The following is a 13,336-nucleotide window of genomic DNA, read 5'->3' as shown; positions in this document are numbered from 1 at the left end:
CTTGGATTTCAAAACGACGCTAGCTATTTTTGAACTCTAATCAAAACCTGCGTTTCAATGAAGTTCGAAATTTTTCAATAGTACAAAAGTTGCCATCACAAAATTACATTCCTCTGCGAGCGCGTAACAATTTTTCCAACCGATTGCTGCATAAATGAAAGAAATCTATCGGAAACTGACTGAGTTATGAGCATTTCGTGACGCTCTTGATTTAAAATTTTCAGCTTACTTAGAGACGTGGTTTTACGTCAAAAGACAAGAAAACTTGTTTGAAGGGAGGCATGTAACTGCGCAGGTGAATTTCCCCAAATAAGGTCTGCATCCACAATAATACGGACGGACACCTTCAAATCAGTATAACTCTTGCAACATTCAAGCTATGAGTGTCGTGCGCGAACGGATCTAGTACAGCCGTACCGAAAATCCTCACCTCTCGATACGTGAACTCGCCAAAAAAAGCTTAATTTACTCAAAACCACGATGGTTTCAAAAGGTTTTCTGAACGTTTGAATGTCGAAAGGAAACCAAGTGACAAGAATGTTTGCCATGCAAATAGGTCTATGAGCAGAAAGGCGGAAAAGATTTTGGAGAGAAATCCGAATCCGGATTCGTTCAGAAATAAAAAACCTAAATTATTCCACCTAGCGGTCAGACCCAGCCTTTCTCATTGAAACTTTTATTGGTAAAAATAGATTTACATGAACGCTTCAATCCAAAAAATGTATATTCACTCTTCAGGTTCTAAATTATTGATGGTGTAATCTATACATATAAACCTAGATTAATCCACTTAGCGGTCAGTCCCAGTCTTTCTCATTCAAACTTATTATTTGTAAAACTAGATTTACATGAACGCTTAAATCCAATTAAGATATATGCACTTTTTGGGTTATAGAATATTGATGTTGTAATTGACGTATAAAATATGAAATTTGACGTAATGTTAGTGCTTAAGAAATAGCGAAATAAAAGAGATGACTCTTAATTTCGAACAATTTAATAACGAGTGATAGCGGGAACGTTTGAATAGTACGATACCACATTTAAAATATGTTGAGGTCATATATGAGCCGTTGCCGAACAGGGTGGTCTACCACCATTTTTTTCGAAAATTAGTTTTTTGCATGAACTGCATCTACTCAGGAAGCTGAAGTTGGTAGATTAAAAAAATTTCGAAAAATCGAACTTAAAAGCTGATTTATATCGTTTTGAAATTGCGTCCGAAACAGAATGGCCATTCTGTTTCGGAACAGAGTGGTCTATGTACATATAGACCGTTCCGATAATTATAAATACACTTACGATCAACCGTCATTTCAAATAACGTGCAGTATTCAACCAAACGTTGGCTGCGTCCTGTTGTTTACATCCAAAAGAAACAGATGCTGTCATTTTTTCTAACATTTAGTGCGAAATTTTGAAAATGCGTGGCCTTTCTCCCGAGCAAAGAAAGCGAACTGTGCACAAATGGGTCACCGTGAGTGGTCTTTCTTTAAGCAAATTAGCCAGAGAAGAAGGTATAAGTGTCGGAGCAGTTCAAACCGCATTGCGGAAGTATTGTGGAGAGTGCACATTTACTGATGCCCCAAGACGTGGTAGAAAACCCGGGCCTGTTGATCCCACAATGGACAAAAAGGTTAAGGAATACTGCAAGCGGCATCCTTCAGTATCAGTACGAGATGTGGCGAAAAAGCTTGGAACCTCGGCGAGTAACATTATGCGTGCCAAGGGAAGAATGGGTCTGCAGACCCGTCGGAAGCAGAAGCAGCCAAATCGAAATCCAAAACAAACTGAATCTGTGAAACCGAGAGTTCGGAAGCTTTATGACAAACTTCTGACAAAAAAAATGGGGTGTGTTATCATGCTTGACGAAACCTACATAAAACTGGACTATAAGACTCTGCCTGGACCGCAATTTTATACATCACCGAAGGGAAAGGATGTCCCTGGACCAGTGAAAGCCATTAACACCGAAAAATTCGGCAAGAAGGTAATGGTTTGGCAGGCCATTGGTGAATGTTGGAAAATATCTCGTCCATTCATTACGAATGACACAATGAATGGTTAAATTTACGTGAAAGAGTGTTGTTACCCATGGTTAAGCAGCATAAGAATCTTCCAATCTTTTGGCCCGATCTTGCTTCTTGCCATTACTCTAAGGATGCACTAGGGTGGTATAAAATACATTATGTCACATGTGTCCCAAAGGAGATGAATCCTCCAAACTGCCCTGAAATTCGCCCTATTGAAACTTGAATTGAAACTGGAAAGAAAACACTTATTATCTATATTTCAGAATAAAATGACCCGAAAAATCCTGTATTTTTTGTTTTATTCAAGAAAGAAGATGTATTTATAATTTTCGGAACAGTCTATAAATCGGTGTAATACCAACATGTAACACGTAACATGTAGCATATTACATGTGATAAGTAACATGTCACTTGTTCTGTACAAGTCACACGTGATCTGTAACACGTAATGTAACACGAAAAATGTAACATGTAAAGTATTATGTAACATGTAACATGTTATGTTACACGTGACTTCTTACATGTGACATGCTATATATATCATATAACATGTGACACTAGCCATTTTATACAAGTTACCGTAATTTTCATTGTCATTTACCAGGTTTGTGTACATAGACCACTCTGTTCCGAAACGATTCGAGGATTATATATATGAAGTTCGAGTGAATATATATATGAAGTCAGAGTGGTCTATGTACATTGGTGAGATAAATCACTTCACTTATTTTGCAAAGAAACAGTTAATTTTATGTATCTTCATGTTAAACCACTTCATAACCTTTATATTAGAAAATTTTGTATGAAAGAATCCGTTGAACAGAATTTTATTCAGAGATTTTTGGGAAATTGCTTCTAAAAAATTTGCTCGATGGCACATAGACCACTCTGTTCCGCGATGGCTCAAATATTGCTGCGGTAAACCGTTTATAGGCAACACTAACGTTTATCTTTGGTGCCCTGGTCGTTATTGTAAAAATGGTTATTGAGAAATACCTGAACATTTCACACTAGTAGTACAGTCAGGTTTTTTAACGTGGTTTTCTATACGCGGATTTTTTACGAGGTTTTTTTTACGCAGATTTTTGAATTTACGCGGTTTTTTACGCTGGTTTTTGAATTACCGCGGTACCCCCGTGCAAAAAAAAACCTGACTGTAGTTGTGAAAATTCTCTTAACTCTCATCTCAATCTCATATTTATAAACAGAAACTGCTATCAGCTAGACTTTTTGGATATCTGTTAAGTTTAAGTAATTTAATTTTTTTATTCATTAAGACTATAGCTTGTCAGATGAATTGTAATAAATAATAATAATAATCTTCAAGTATTCAAAATTCTGAAAAAACCTGATTCCATAATTTTCAAATAGAAATGTGTGTTACAGAACGCTGATGATCGCACCACCGCACAGTGGTCCAATAAGGTAAAAAGTGGAACTTAATTCCATAGCGCCTTTCACATTCATCCTTGCTTAATAGTGTCTTCGAAACAATTGTTTGTATGAATGACCCGCATAATCGCAAATTGTCGAAAATTATGAAAAGTTTATTAAAACTCAAATGATAATTTTTCCGCATAAGCCTAGGGCTTCTTTTCTCAAGCCAAACAATAATTACGTTGTCAAGATGAATGGGGTTATTTTAAGTTGGTCTGACAAGGTTAAGTACTTGGGACTAGTTTATGATAAAAAACTTATTTTCAAAGAGCACATTGAGAGTATACAAGCCAAGTGCATCAAATATACGAGATGTTTATATCCTCTCATTAACAGGAATTCTAAACTTTGTTTAAAGAACAAACTTTTGATTTACAAACAAATTTTTAGACCAGCAATGCTTTATGCTGTACCGATCTGGTCAAGTTGCTGTTCAACAAGGAAGAAAACGCTCCAAAGGATTCAGAATAAAATTCTGAAAATGATTTTGAAGCGTCATCCTTGGTTTGGTACACTCGAATTACATAGACTTACTGGTGCTGAACCATTAGAAGCTATGTCAAATAAAATTACTAACAATTTTCGACAAAAATCGTTGCCTATTTTATTTACTAATTTTATTCACTAATATTTATCATAAATACTTAAGCTACTAACAAATCCCCCCCTTAAAAAAAAAATAAAAAGTTTACCATACTAAAAATAAAAAATTAACTTTTTTGTGTTAAGAGATAGAGGAATGGTTCATTCAGAAAAGTTATAGAAGATTCAAAAGTATGAAACTTTGTTGAACAAATGAAAATCCTATCTTCATTAGGTACAAAGTTATAAAGAATATTTTTTGGAACTGACTTAAAATTTTGTTTTTTGTACCTAACTGTTGTTAGTTGCATTTAACACAAAAGTGTTATTCGGAGTAATTGTTAGTGCATACAAAACACATATTTTTGCCAAAGAACATACATCTCTATATCATATTTTAGCTTATTTTTTCGATAACTTCAGGAACGTAGAAGTTAAAAAGGGGCAAGTGGAATCATGATGTCAATACTTTTTCTTGAAGTTAAGCTCAAGTTCTATAAACTCCTGTAGGTTCCATTTGTCCCAATCTACCCATATTAAGGATATACCACGGAAAAATCGATGACTATAAATCAAAGAAATTTTATCCAAGCACGTCCATTTAGCGGTAGCGGTTTTGTATACTTTTAATTATAAGTAAATGTCAATCTCAATAGCAACCGAAATTGCAATTCAAAACATATTTATATAATTGTTTCAATCAGGTACGATTTTCAGCAAACTGGAAGAATCGAACACTTTGAATTCTAGGAAAATGTATGATGTCCTTTTGAAGAGAATCGAAGAGCGACATAACAAGGTAACGATCATGATGTTCTTAAATTCTTGATGTTCTTCTTTCCCGTTTCCCGAGAAATCAATTTCCGAGAATATGAAAATTATAATTTAAATAGCACTGGATTATTAGCAATACGGAAAAATTTATTTTTGAACTTGTGCACCTCTGGTAATGTTTTTTTACCGTTTTCAAAGATTTTAAAGACTCTATTTTTAAATTCCTTCAAAATTTTGAAAAAACGAAACAAATAATGAATTTTTTCAGAAGCTATTTAACTAGCAGAAAATTAAGGTTTATGTCCGGAATTTGAAGGCAGAAATGATTCACAACATTTTTTGAACTTCGCACCAAGAAACAAAATACGTGCAAAGCTTTTGCTGTTTAAAACAGGTCAGATTTATACTTTTTAAAACAGTGATCATTTTTTCAATCCAGAAATATTACTGATATCATTTTGTTTGTCCCAGAATAGCATTGATTTAAGATTTGAATACCACTGTTGAATTGGACTAGTAAGAACGGTGAATGCCTCCTCTCTACCGACCATCATTCCACATTCAGTGTCCGGAGAGGAAGACGAAAAGCCGTCGTCCATACTTCTGCATGCTCTGTATGTGCAAGCCACATAACGCAAGTTATAAATACACAAATACATATATTTTCGTACATAATAACAATATCGAAGAAGTAAAAAAAAAGATAGCGGCAAAAGAAACAGCAAAAAATCACACCGAGAAGACAAAAGTTTCTGTCTGTGTGTGCACTTTTATCCCCTTTCCCATGCCGCGCCGTTCCTAGCCTCCTGGGCTACCTTACCGATCCGCAACGCTCGGTATTTTTCCTACCTAAGTACCAAAACCATACACTCTGATTGCGTTTCCCTCGTTTGCTTTCCGAACGACGTACGCACCAGTGGACCGAATGTGGATTTCGAAAAAACTTTTTGTTTCCCCATATTTGCTACAGTGTATACCATCATCATCCCAGACTGCACGGGAACCGGTTTTGGGGTTCAATAAATTAAACAGCTCGTGCACAGCCTCCCGAAGAACTTCACCACAGAAGAACAAAAATTCGAGTGATTCTACATGCACACCTCGAGAGGTAAAAAATGTGGAGGAGCACGGGTTGAAACGCGCCAGCTGAATCGATCCTTTCTATTGATACATCAACAGGTCAATGTCGAAAACATTGAAATTGATCAAATCCGTATCGAAGTTTGATGTAATTAGAGATGATATTTTATAGTATTTTTTATATTGAAATTGTCTCTTTCGATCGGTAGCCCATTTTACCCCATCCGAAAACGATCAGCTTCTTCGTCTTCTGCTGAGGACTCGAGCGTTGATCCACGGGTGAGACTGCGTCTGCTCTTGGGGTAACAGGGTGGTAGACTTCGAGCGACACAACAGCAGCCACCAACAAGCAGCAGCCGGCAGTTTGTTCGGAATGTCTTCTTCAGGCCCGGTGCGGGCAGTGCCGCCCTGCTGGCAGCACCTTTGGCGCACTCTATCAAAACCTCGCCGTGTTCAAATCTTCTTAGGTGATGGCGTGTTGGTGCGTTCTTTCCAAAAACCTGTTTTTTTTTCTTCTCTACTCCGTTCTCACCGCGCGAAGCTTCAGCCAGCAATAATCTCGCATCGGCCGCGGTGGAGGGAATTACGTTCGTACTTTAAATAAAACCTACGATCGAAATCGATCCAAAAAAAAAAAAACAAACCAAACCTGAGCGATATATTGCGCAAACTTTTCGAGGTGATATTCGGGGAAACGGATCGAACCGAGTCAAATTAGCGACGCATGCAGACGCCAATCGTTGAACCGAGTTGTTTGTTTTTGCTGAACAATTAACACTAGGAGAGGTAGAGGCAAATAAAAAAATATTTGCCCGCGTCGCAAAATTTAGCATTCATTGACGATCGAGTTTAGCAGATGGTGAATTAGTTTGGCGTTTTCTTCTCTTTTTTTCTTTGCCCGAAAGGTGCGTTGTCTGTTGTTTTTAAAATATATTTTCATACACTTGCACTTACACTTGAGGTTTCCCACGCTGAAGTATAGATGGCGCAAAGATGCGTTTCAGATCAAATGATTTTTCAAGTAACACTGGGAAACGCTTTATTTGTGCCTAAACTTTAATACGAAAAGTGAAATTCTGAGTATTTTAAACAATTAGGACACATTAGACAAATTCGACATCTTTGATACTTGATTTTTCTGGCACTAGATATCTTGTATTTGTTTTTTTTTTAATATTTTCGGAAATATAGATACACTTGATGCACGTAAATTAACGTGTAAATTCAAGAATCTGCGTAAAAAAGCTGAGAAAAAGATGCCAAATGCTTTTGAAAAGACTAGATAGTAAGGCAAATTCTACCTGTGAAACGAGATAAAACTCATATTTTCTTGAACATTTTTAATAACTGATTTTTTACTACATTTTGGATCATCATTCGAATTCATTTTATTACAAATTTTGATATTTTCAACATTTTTTTTCTATTACATTTTTTATATTTTCGTAATTTTTCCATGCGTTTCCCTTTTTTAAGTTCTCAAAAAAATCTGGGGCCTAACCGCGAAGCACAGCGGACCCGAATGTCTTTATGAAACAGGAGAAAGCCCGCTTTAGTAGAGTCTGCATCTTGACTGCTCCTCCTTAAACGGGCATAGAAACCCTATCATGTTTTCTTCTTAAAAATATATTTTATTTCCTCAAGTGCCCAGTTCCGCCTTCAGACGGGCTTCAGTCAAACCTCTTAAAAGCTTCAATAAATACTTAAAAAATGTTTATATATATTCATATTGATTTTACCGAAGTCCGTCTAAAAATTATATACACCTATTATATATACCTACGTAAATTTCACTTTTTCAATTTTCACATTTTCTTCAAATTTGACAAATTTTGTTTTTTGACGTAGAATTACGTATTACGGCAACATATAGAGGGGACCAATTTCAATACAGGGATCTGATTTCAAAAACCAAAAACATCGAGAGCGTCACGAAAATTGTTCAATTTCAAACGTTTTAAACTCAGTCAGTTTCTTGGATATTTTGATATTCTTGACATAATTTCGATAATTTAAAATTTCGAATTCGGTTTTCTGTTTTCAATATTTGTTTTTTGAATTTTGAGTTGTAAACATTTATTCCCCTTTGACTTTTATTTTTTACTGTCAACATTAGACTACCTTTTCTTTTTTTTTTTTTGTTTTCGATTTGTTAAATTGAATTCTAATATTCATGCCTTTTTTACTTATTATTAGAAGATTTTTACCAAATTATAGTTTTTTTTTGGTTAAATCCCGAGTTAATTCAAAATTTGTCCATAGTAATTGCAGACTTCTACGCAATGGCAAACTTTTCTATACCAAGAACTCGCCGCAATCAATTTCATTCTGCATTCCCTTTTGACCCGAACACAAATTTGGCCTTCGAAAACAATATGGCGACAACGGCGGGCCGCCGCCTCGCAGATTATCACCGCAACCGGCCTGCCCTTCGTTAAAATAGATGTTTACTGAAAAACTGAGCGCAATCTTATCACCCGACCTTCAGGTGTGCCAAGTAATGAAATTACTATTTTCATTGCACAACATTCCTATTTCTGAAAACGTTCGAGACGGACTAATAGTCGAGTGAAACTTCTGCAGAAGCCACAAACATCAGCCGGTATGCGCTGTCCCGCTTTCCCCTTCGTAGTTTACCGGCACTAGCACAGAGACACACATTCAATCCTGTGTGGAAAATGTATTTTCGATCGGCCATCAGCGCAAAGGAACATGGAGACCGTGGTCGAGTAAAATAATCAACGAAAAACCGCTTACCTTTTCCACAGCACAGCCACTGATGGGTAACACTTTTCCACACTTTCCACCAAACTTTAAACACCTATTCTCCTAATACTAGTTTTTCTAACGCACAAACACCGGAATTACAACAAAAAACCGTCCAAGCGAAAGCAACGATAGACTGTTTAATTCGATACAGCGCGAGGAAATCGAATCAATTTCCTTTTGTGTATAATCGGCACAATTAGAGTCCGTGAAAATAGGCAGGCAGCCGTCAAAAAGCAAGCCCGCACCGTTTGACGTTTGACGTCCTTTTTTCGAACAGCGAGCGGTGATCGGGGTTGTGACGCTTGCACGAGCGTCACATCCAGCAACTGGTATAAAGTGTAGCACAGTTTTCCGGCGCGTCGGTTTGAAACGACGGTTACTGTTGGCTGCGGAATAAGTTAGGTTTATGAACTTTATATTTTCTAATGGTTTGAAACAAAATGATTTGGTATCAAATTTAAATAAAGCTAAACATAATAAATCAAGAACTTGTCTCTAGGTTGCGCGTAGGTGTGATCTTTCCGAAATGATTGGACATGATCTTCAGAGTACAGGCGCGCGTGTTGTTGGTCTAAGAAATCAGGATTAAAGACTTCCGATAAAGAAACAGACAATCTGTTGTTTCTGTAGCCTGTTGGTTTAGGGGTTACCGAAATTTCCTGGTCATCACGTGGCACGATGAGGTTATTTTGTTTCTGAACTGGAGCCGGGTAGGTACGAGTCATAAAACTATAGCTGAACGCAGCCGGTACTGAAAAATCGGTACCTTCGGCACTGGCGTAGACCAACACGACAATCACGAGCTGTAGCTGCAAGTGAATATTTGTTTAATAATCCAAAGTATGATTACAGTTATACGACTTACTTTCAAGGACATTTTCACCTGCCGGTTACAACTCTCGCGAAACGGCATATAAACTCAGTGATACAGTTGCAAGTCTGTTGGTCGATATTTATACCGAATGTTGCAACCTCGAAAATAGTACTACAGTCGATTGTGAAGAAGCAGCGGTTTGGTAACTTTCGAAATCAATGACTTTGTCCATTATTCGCATCTAACTGAATTAATTTTTAATAATTAACAATGTCGATAGAAAGCTCTGATAACGGTCCAACCAACAGTGCACATGGGAATATTCGTCTAATAATGTTGGTCAAAACTCCAAATCGCTTTTCTTTGGTATATTATGCACACTTGAAGTCACGATTTGAAAATTCACTTATGAGTTTTTCATTTCATTTCATAACACCGTCTTTAGGACACAGATATCTGCTACCGATATCATTAGTGACCGAAAACAATCATAGCACAGACAAACAGACGTGCCTCTTCGCAGAAAAGTTCTGAAAAATCTTCGTCCTTATTCGAAACGTTACACTCATGCGCAACCGCGTGAGCTTATTGCCTACTATCTCATTTTCATAAAGAGGTTTTTGTCTTTGCTAATGCGCGCTTGCTTAAATCAACACTAGCGGCATTACTGACGGTTTTTGTCTTTGATAATGAATGCGCACGCTCACCTATAGCGACACTAACACATTATTGCCCACTAAACAAAATTTTAAAATGATCGTTATTTTTCTGGTCGATGAAATCGTCATTGAGTGGCACGTCTGTTTGTCTGTGATCATAGCTTCTATGAACCATCGCACGTTGGTTTACGTTTTGGAATAAGAATGTGACGCTAGGAAAGAGACATGACGGATGTGCACTTCCATGACCAGTAGGGTGGGGAATCGTTATATGAAAAAAACGAAACTTGATAGCAGAAAGCCAGAACCAAATTTTTTTTTGTTTTATTTGAGGCCCCAAACAATCCTTAATTTATCGGAAGTCGATTGGTTTTGTCTCCGCTTGGCGCATTGCATTTCAAATTTATATGGAGAATTGTATGGAAAACCAACTTTTATGCATTTTCCATTCTAAAGAGCTCAAAATGGCTCAATCCATAGGTTTCATAACTTCAAATGGCAGGTTTTTTGATGCCTAACAACTTGGCCAAAGACACTAAAGAGCTAGGGTGTCTTAAAAAAAATACTAGAGCTGTTCAAAAATGAGTATGTCGAAATTTATGTTGCAAATCATTTTTTCTGCCAGCACTGCCAGTGTACCGGCATCAGTCAGATTTCCATCAGAAGTAACCTCTGAAACACGTTGTAGATCCTTTCTACGCCTGGAATATTGACCTAAATTTGTTTACTTGATCCAGCTGAGTGTACAAACTCGTAACGACAGGTTACTTCTGATGGGAATCCTACTGACGCTGGTACATTGGTAATGTTGGCAGAAAACAAGATTTTCTGCATTTAAATCGACATACTCAACTTTGAACAGCTATAGCCCTTCTTAGGGACATTCTAGCTCTTCAGTGACCTCCGCAAAGATGTTAGGCATCTAAAATACTATACTTTAACATAATGTAGTGCATTATTAGAGCATTATTGAGCTCTCTAGGGAGGTAAATGCAAAAAAGTAGGGTTTTCCATATAAATTTTCATACAAATTTGAAATGCAATGCGCCAAGCGGAGACAAAACCAATCGACTTCAGGTAACTTTAGGGTTGTTTGGGGCCCCAAAAGGAACTAAAAAAACTTGGTTCTGGAAAACCGATCATTTTTCCCACCCTAATGACCAGCCTTGTAAACGGTCAGCTTTGTTTTGTGGTTGAAAAGGTTTGGATTGTACAGGGTGTCACGATGAAAATGTTACACTTTTTTGTGCCATAAAATTCAAACAGTAGTACTAGTTCAGTCTTGGTAGAGTAGTAAAGTTATAGATTGACAGTTCAATTCAAATCTTTCGCCTTTGCAGTTGATTACGGCTCGCAAACGCTTCTCTTCAATCGGCATTTGATTTTAGATTTTCACCAAACGGTTCTTAAAATTGTCTAAACCCAAAAACAATTTTTTGGCTAAATAAGCGCTTTTATAACTAATCTTATTCAGCTGACGGCTGAACATAGTTCAAATAATGAATTTCTAATTGTTTAATCAGTTTTAAATCAGTCGGTTTTTGAGGAACTAAATCAGCTACTTGTTACATTCTGTTTCATAAATAGCCGAACAAGTGATTAATAAGAAATAACTCAGCCATTTGAACGCTTGTTCAGCTACAATTCAGTATATATACAACCAATGTGAAATTGTTTATGAAATAAACTGGAAATAGATGAACGGGTTAAATCGATACGTATGCTTGTATGTCAAGATAGACGAATCGACAACGCGTTCTACCAGCAACCTCATGAGCATAAACTCGAGATTCGAGACTGGCAGTAAAGTAATTGGATACTCTGAAGGTAATTTTCACTAACAACAATATAAAATAAACGATGAAAGTATACACAAAAGTGCAAAAAATCGAAAGATTGAGATGTATTCGAATCGTCTAAACAATAAAAAAATCTCTAATTAGGACAAATATATATTTTGGATTATATTTATCGTAGCTGTAATAAAGCTGAAAAAGCACTTTTTCAGAAAGACAGAATGTACAATTTTAGCCATGGAATTGTTCTTTAGGTACTTATTTAGACTATAAGCCAGCTACTGTTGGCTGTAAAAAGTTTTTCTACAAGCTGTACAAAGAATGAATAATCGTTTCTACGGAATTGATCAGCATGTATAAAAGTGTTATTTCTTATTAAGCCCTTGTTCGGCTATTTAGGAAGCCGAATGTAACAATTAGAAATACATTATTCGACCTGTGTTCAGCCGTCAGCTGAATAAGATAATTTATAAAAACGCTTATTTAGCCAAGAAATGTTATTTGGGTTGGTAGTATCTCTGAAAAACAGAAGCTGCTTTAAAAAAGAATCTGGAAAAAAGTTGGTATTTATGAAGCAGGTGACAACGACAGGAGCTCTGGTTCCTGATGAGAATGACGAGGAAAATACATTGTGAATTCAGTTATTTCCAATTTGCTCTGCTATCAGAAATAATACCCATCGGCTCCATTTAAAGCATTAAAACCATTTTAAAATAGTTCATCGTACTCAAATTGATTAACAGTAATTATATTCAAATGACATACTGACTTCTTCCTGTTTGGTGTATCTTTTATCATTCGGTACAATTCTCTATTTTCATGTACATACACGTTTTGCTTTTTAAAATATCTCACAAACTTTCAAATACGGGATAAAAAAAAGAAAGATTTTTAGACAGAAGACAGTAAGTATCAAGAAGCGTTTGTTCACTCAGTTTGTTCAGTGTGTAATTGATGTTGTCTAATAGCTATTTTTAAATTGAAATAGTGCTTAACCAGCCAACAATCAAATAATGGCGTGGAGTATTTCATAATTTTTTTTAAACCCCAATTTATTACTTCTTCGGCTGATAAATCAACGTGAGCGTTGTGACAATCCGTTTCACCGGTATGCAGACTTTATTCAGCTATTTTAAAATTATTAACTGTTTTATTCAGCCCAATTGTTTGTTGGGAAGTTCCTAGCATGTACCCCAAAATGCTGAAGAGGATTCGAATTGGGAAAGGATGTGACATTTGCATAAAATGGATATTCTCGACGCCAAAAACAATGCAGCTGGATGGAAATTTTATGCAGCATCTGATAGACTAACTACTGTCAAGTAAATAAATATGAAATACGGAATATATGAGATCCGGTTTTTGTTTATAATTTGATTTTATGTTCTCACA

At 36.3% G+C, this 13,336-nt stretch overlaps 1 protein-coding gene across 13 annotated transcripts in view; it reads right to left on the bottom strand.

Moving 5' to 3' along the window:
* LOC129725732 (single-stranded DNA-binding protein 3) overlaps positions 1 to 8,903 on the bottom strand; it is a 108,197-nt gene extending 99,294 nt beyond the window's left edge. For 5 of the 13 annotated variants that reach the window (XM_055681873.1, XM_055681877.1, XM_055681878.1 and 2 more), the window contains exon 1: positions 8,664 to 8,898. The gene's annotated coding sequence lies outside the window, so the exon portion shown is untranslated. Of the gene's footprint in view, positions 1 to 8,663 lie in introns of all 13 variants that reach the window. The other 8 variants (XM_055681870.1, XM_055681876.1, XM_055681869.1 and 5 more) reach the window with 3 other exon arrangements.
* Positions 8,904 to 13,336: the final 4,433 nt, after the last annotated feature.

The sequence above is a fragment of the Wyeomyia smithii genome, chromosome 2 (assembly GCF_029784165.1).
Source record: "Wyeomyia smithii strain HCP4-BCI-WySm-NY-G18 chromosome 2, ASM2978416v1, whole genome shotgun sequence".
NCBI lineage: Eukaryota > Metazoa > Arthropoda > Insecta > Diptera > Culicidae > Wyeomyia > Wyeomyia smithii.
The sequence above is the reverse complement of the archived record's forward strand: the minus strand, read 5'-3'. Positions and strand labels throughout refer to the sequence as shown.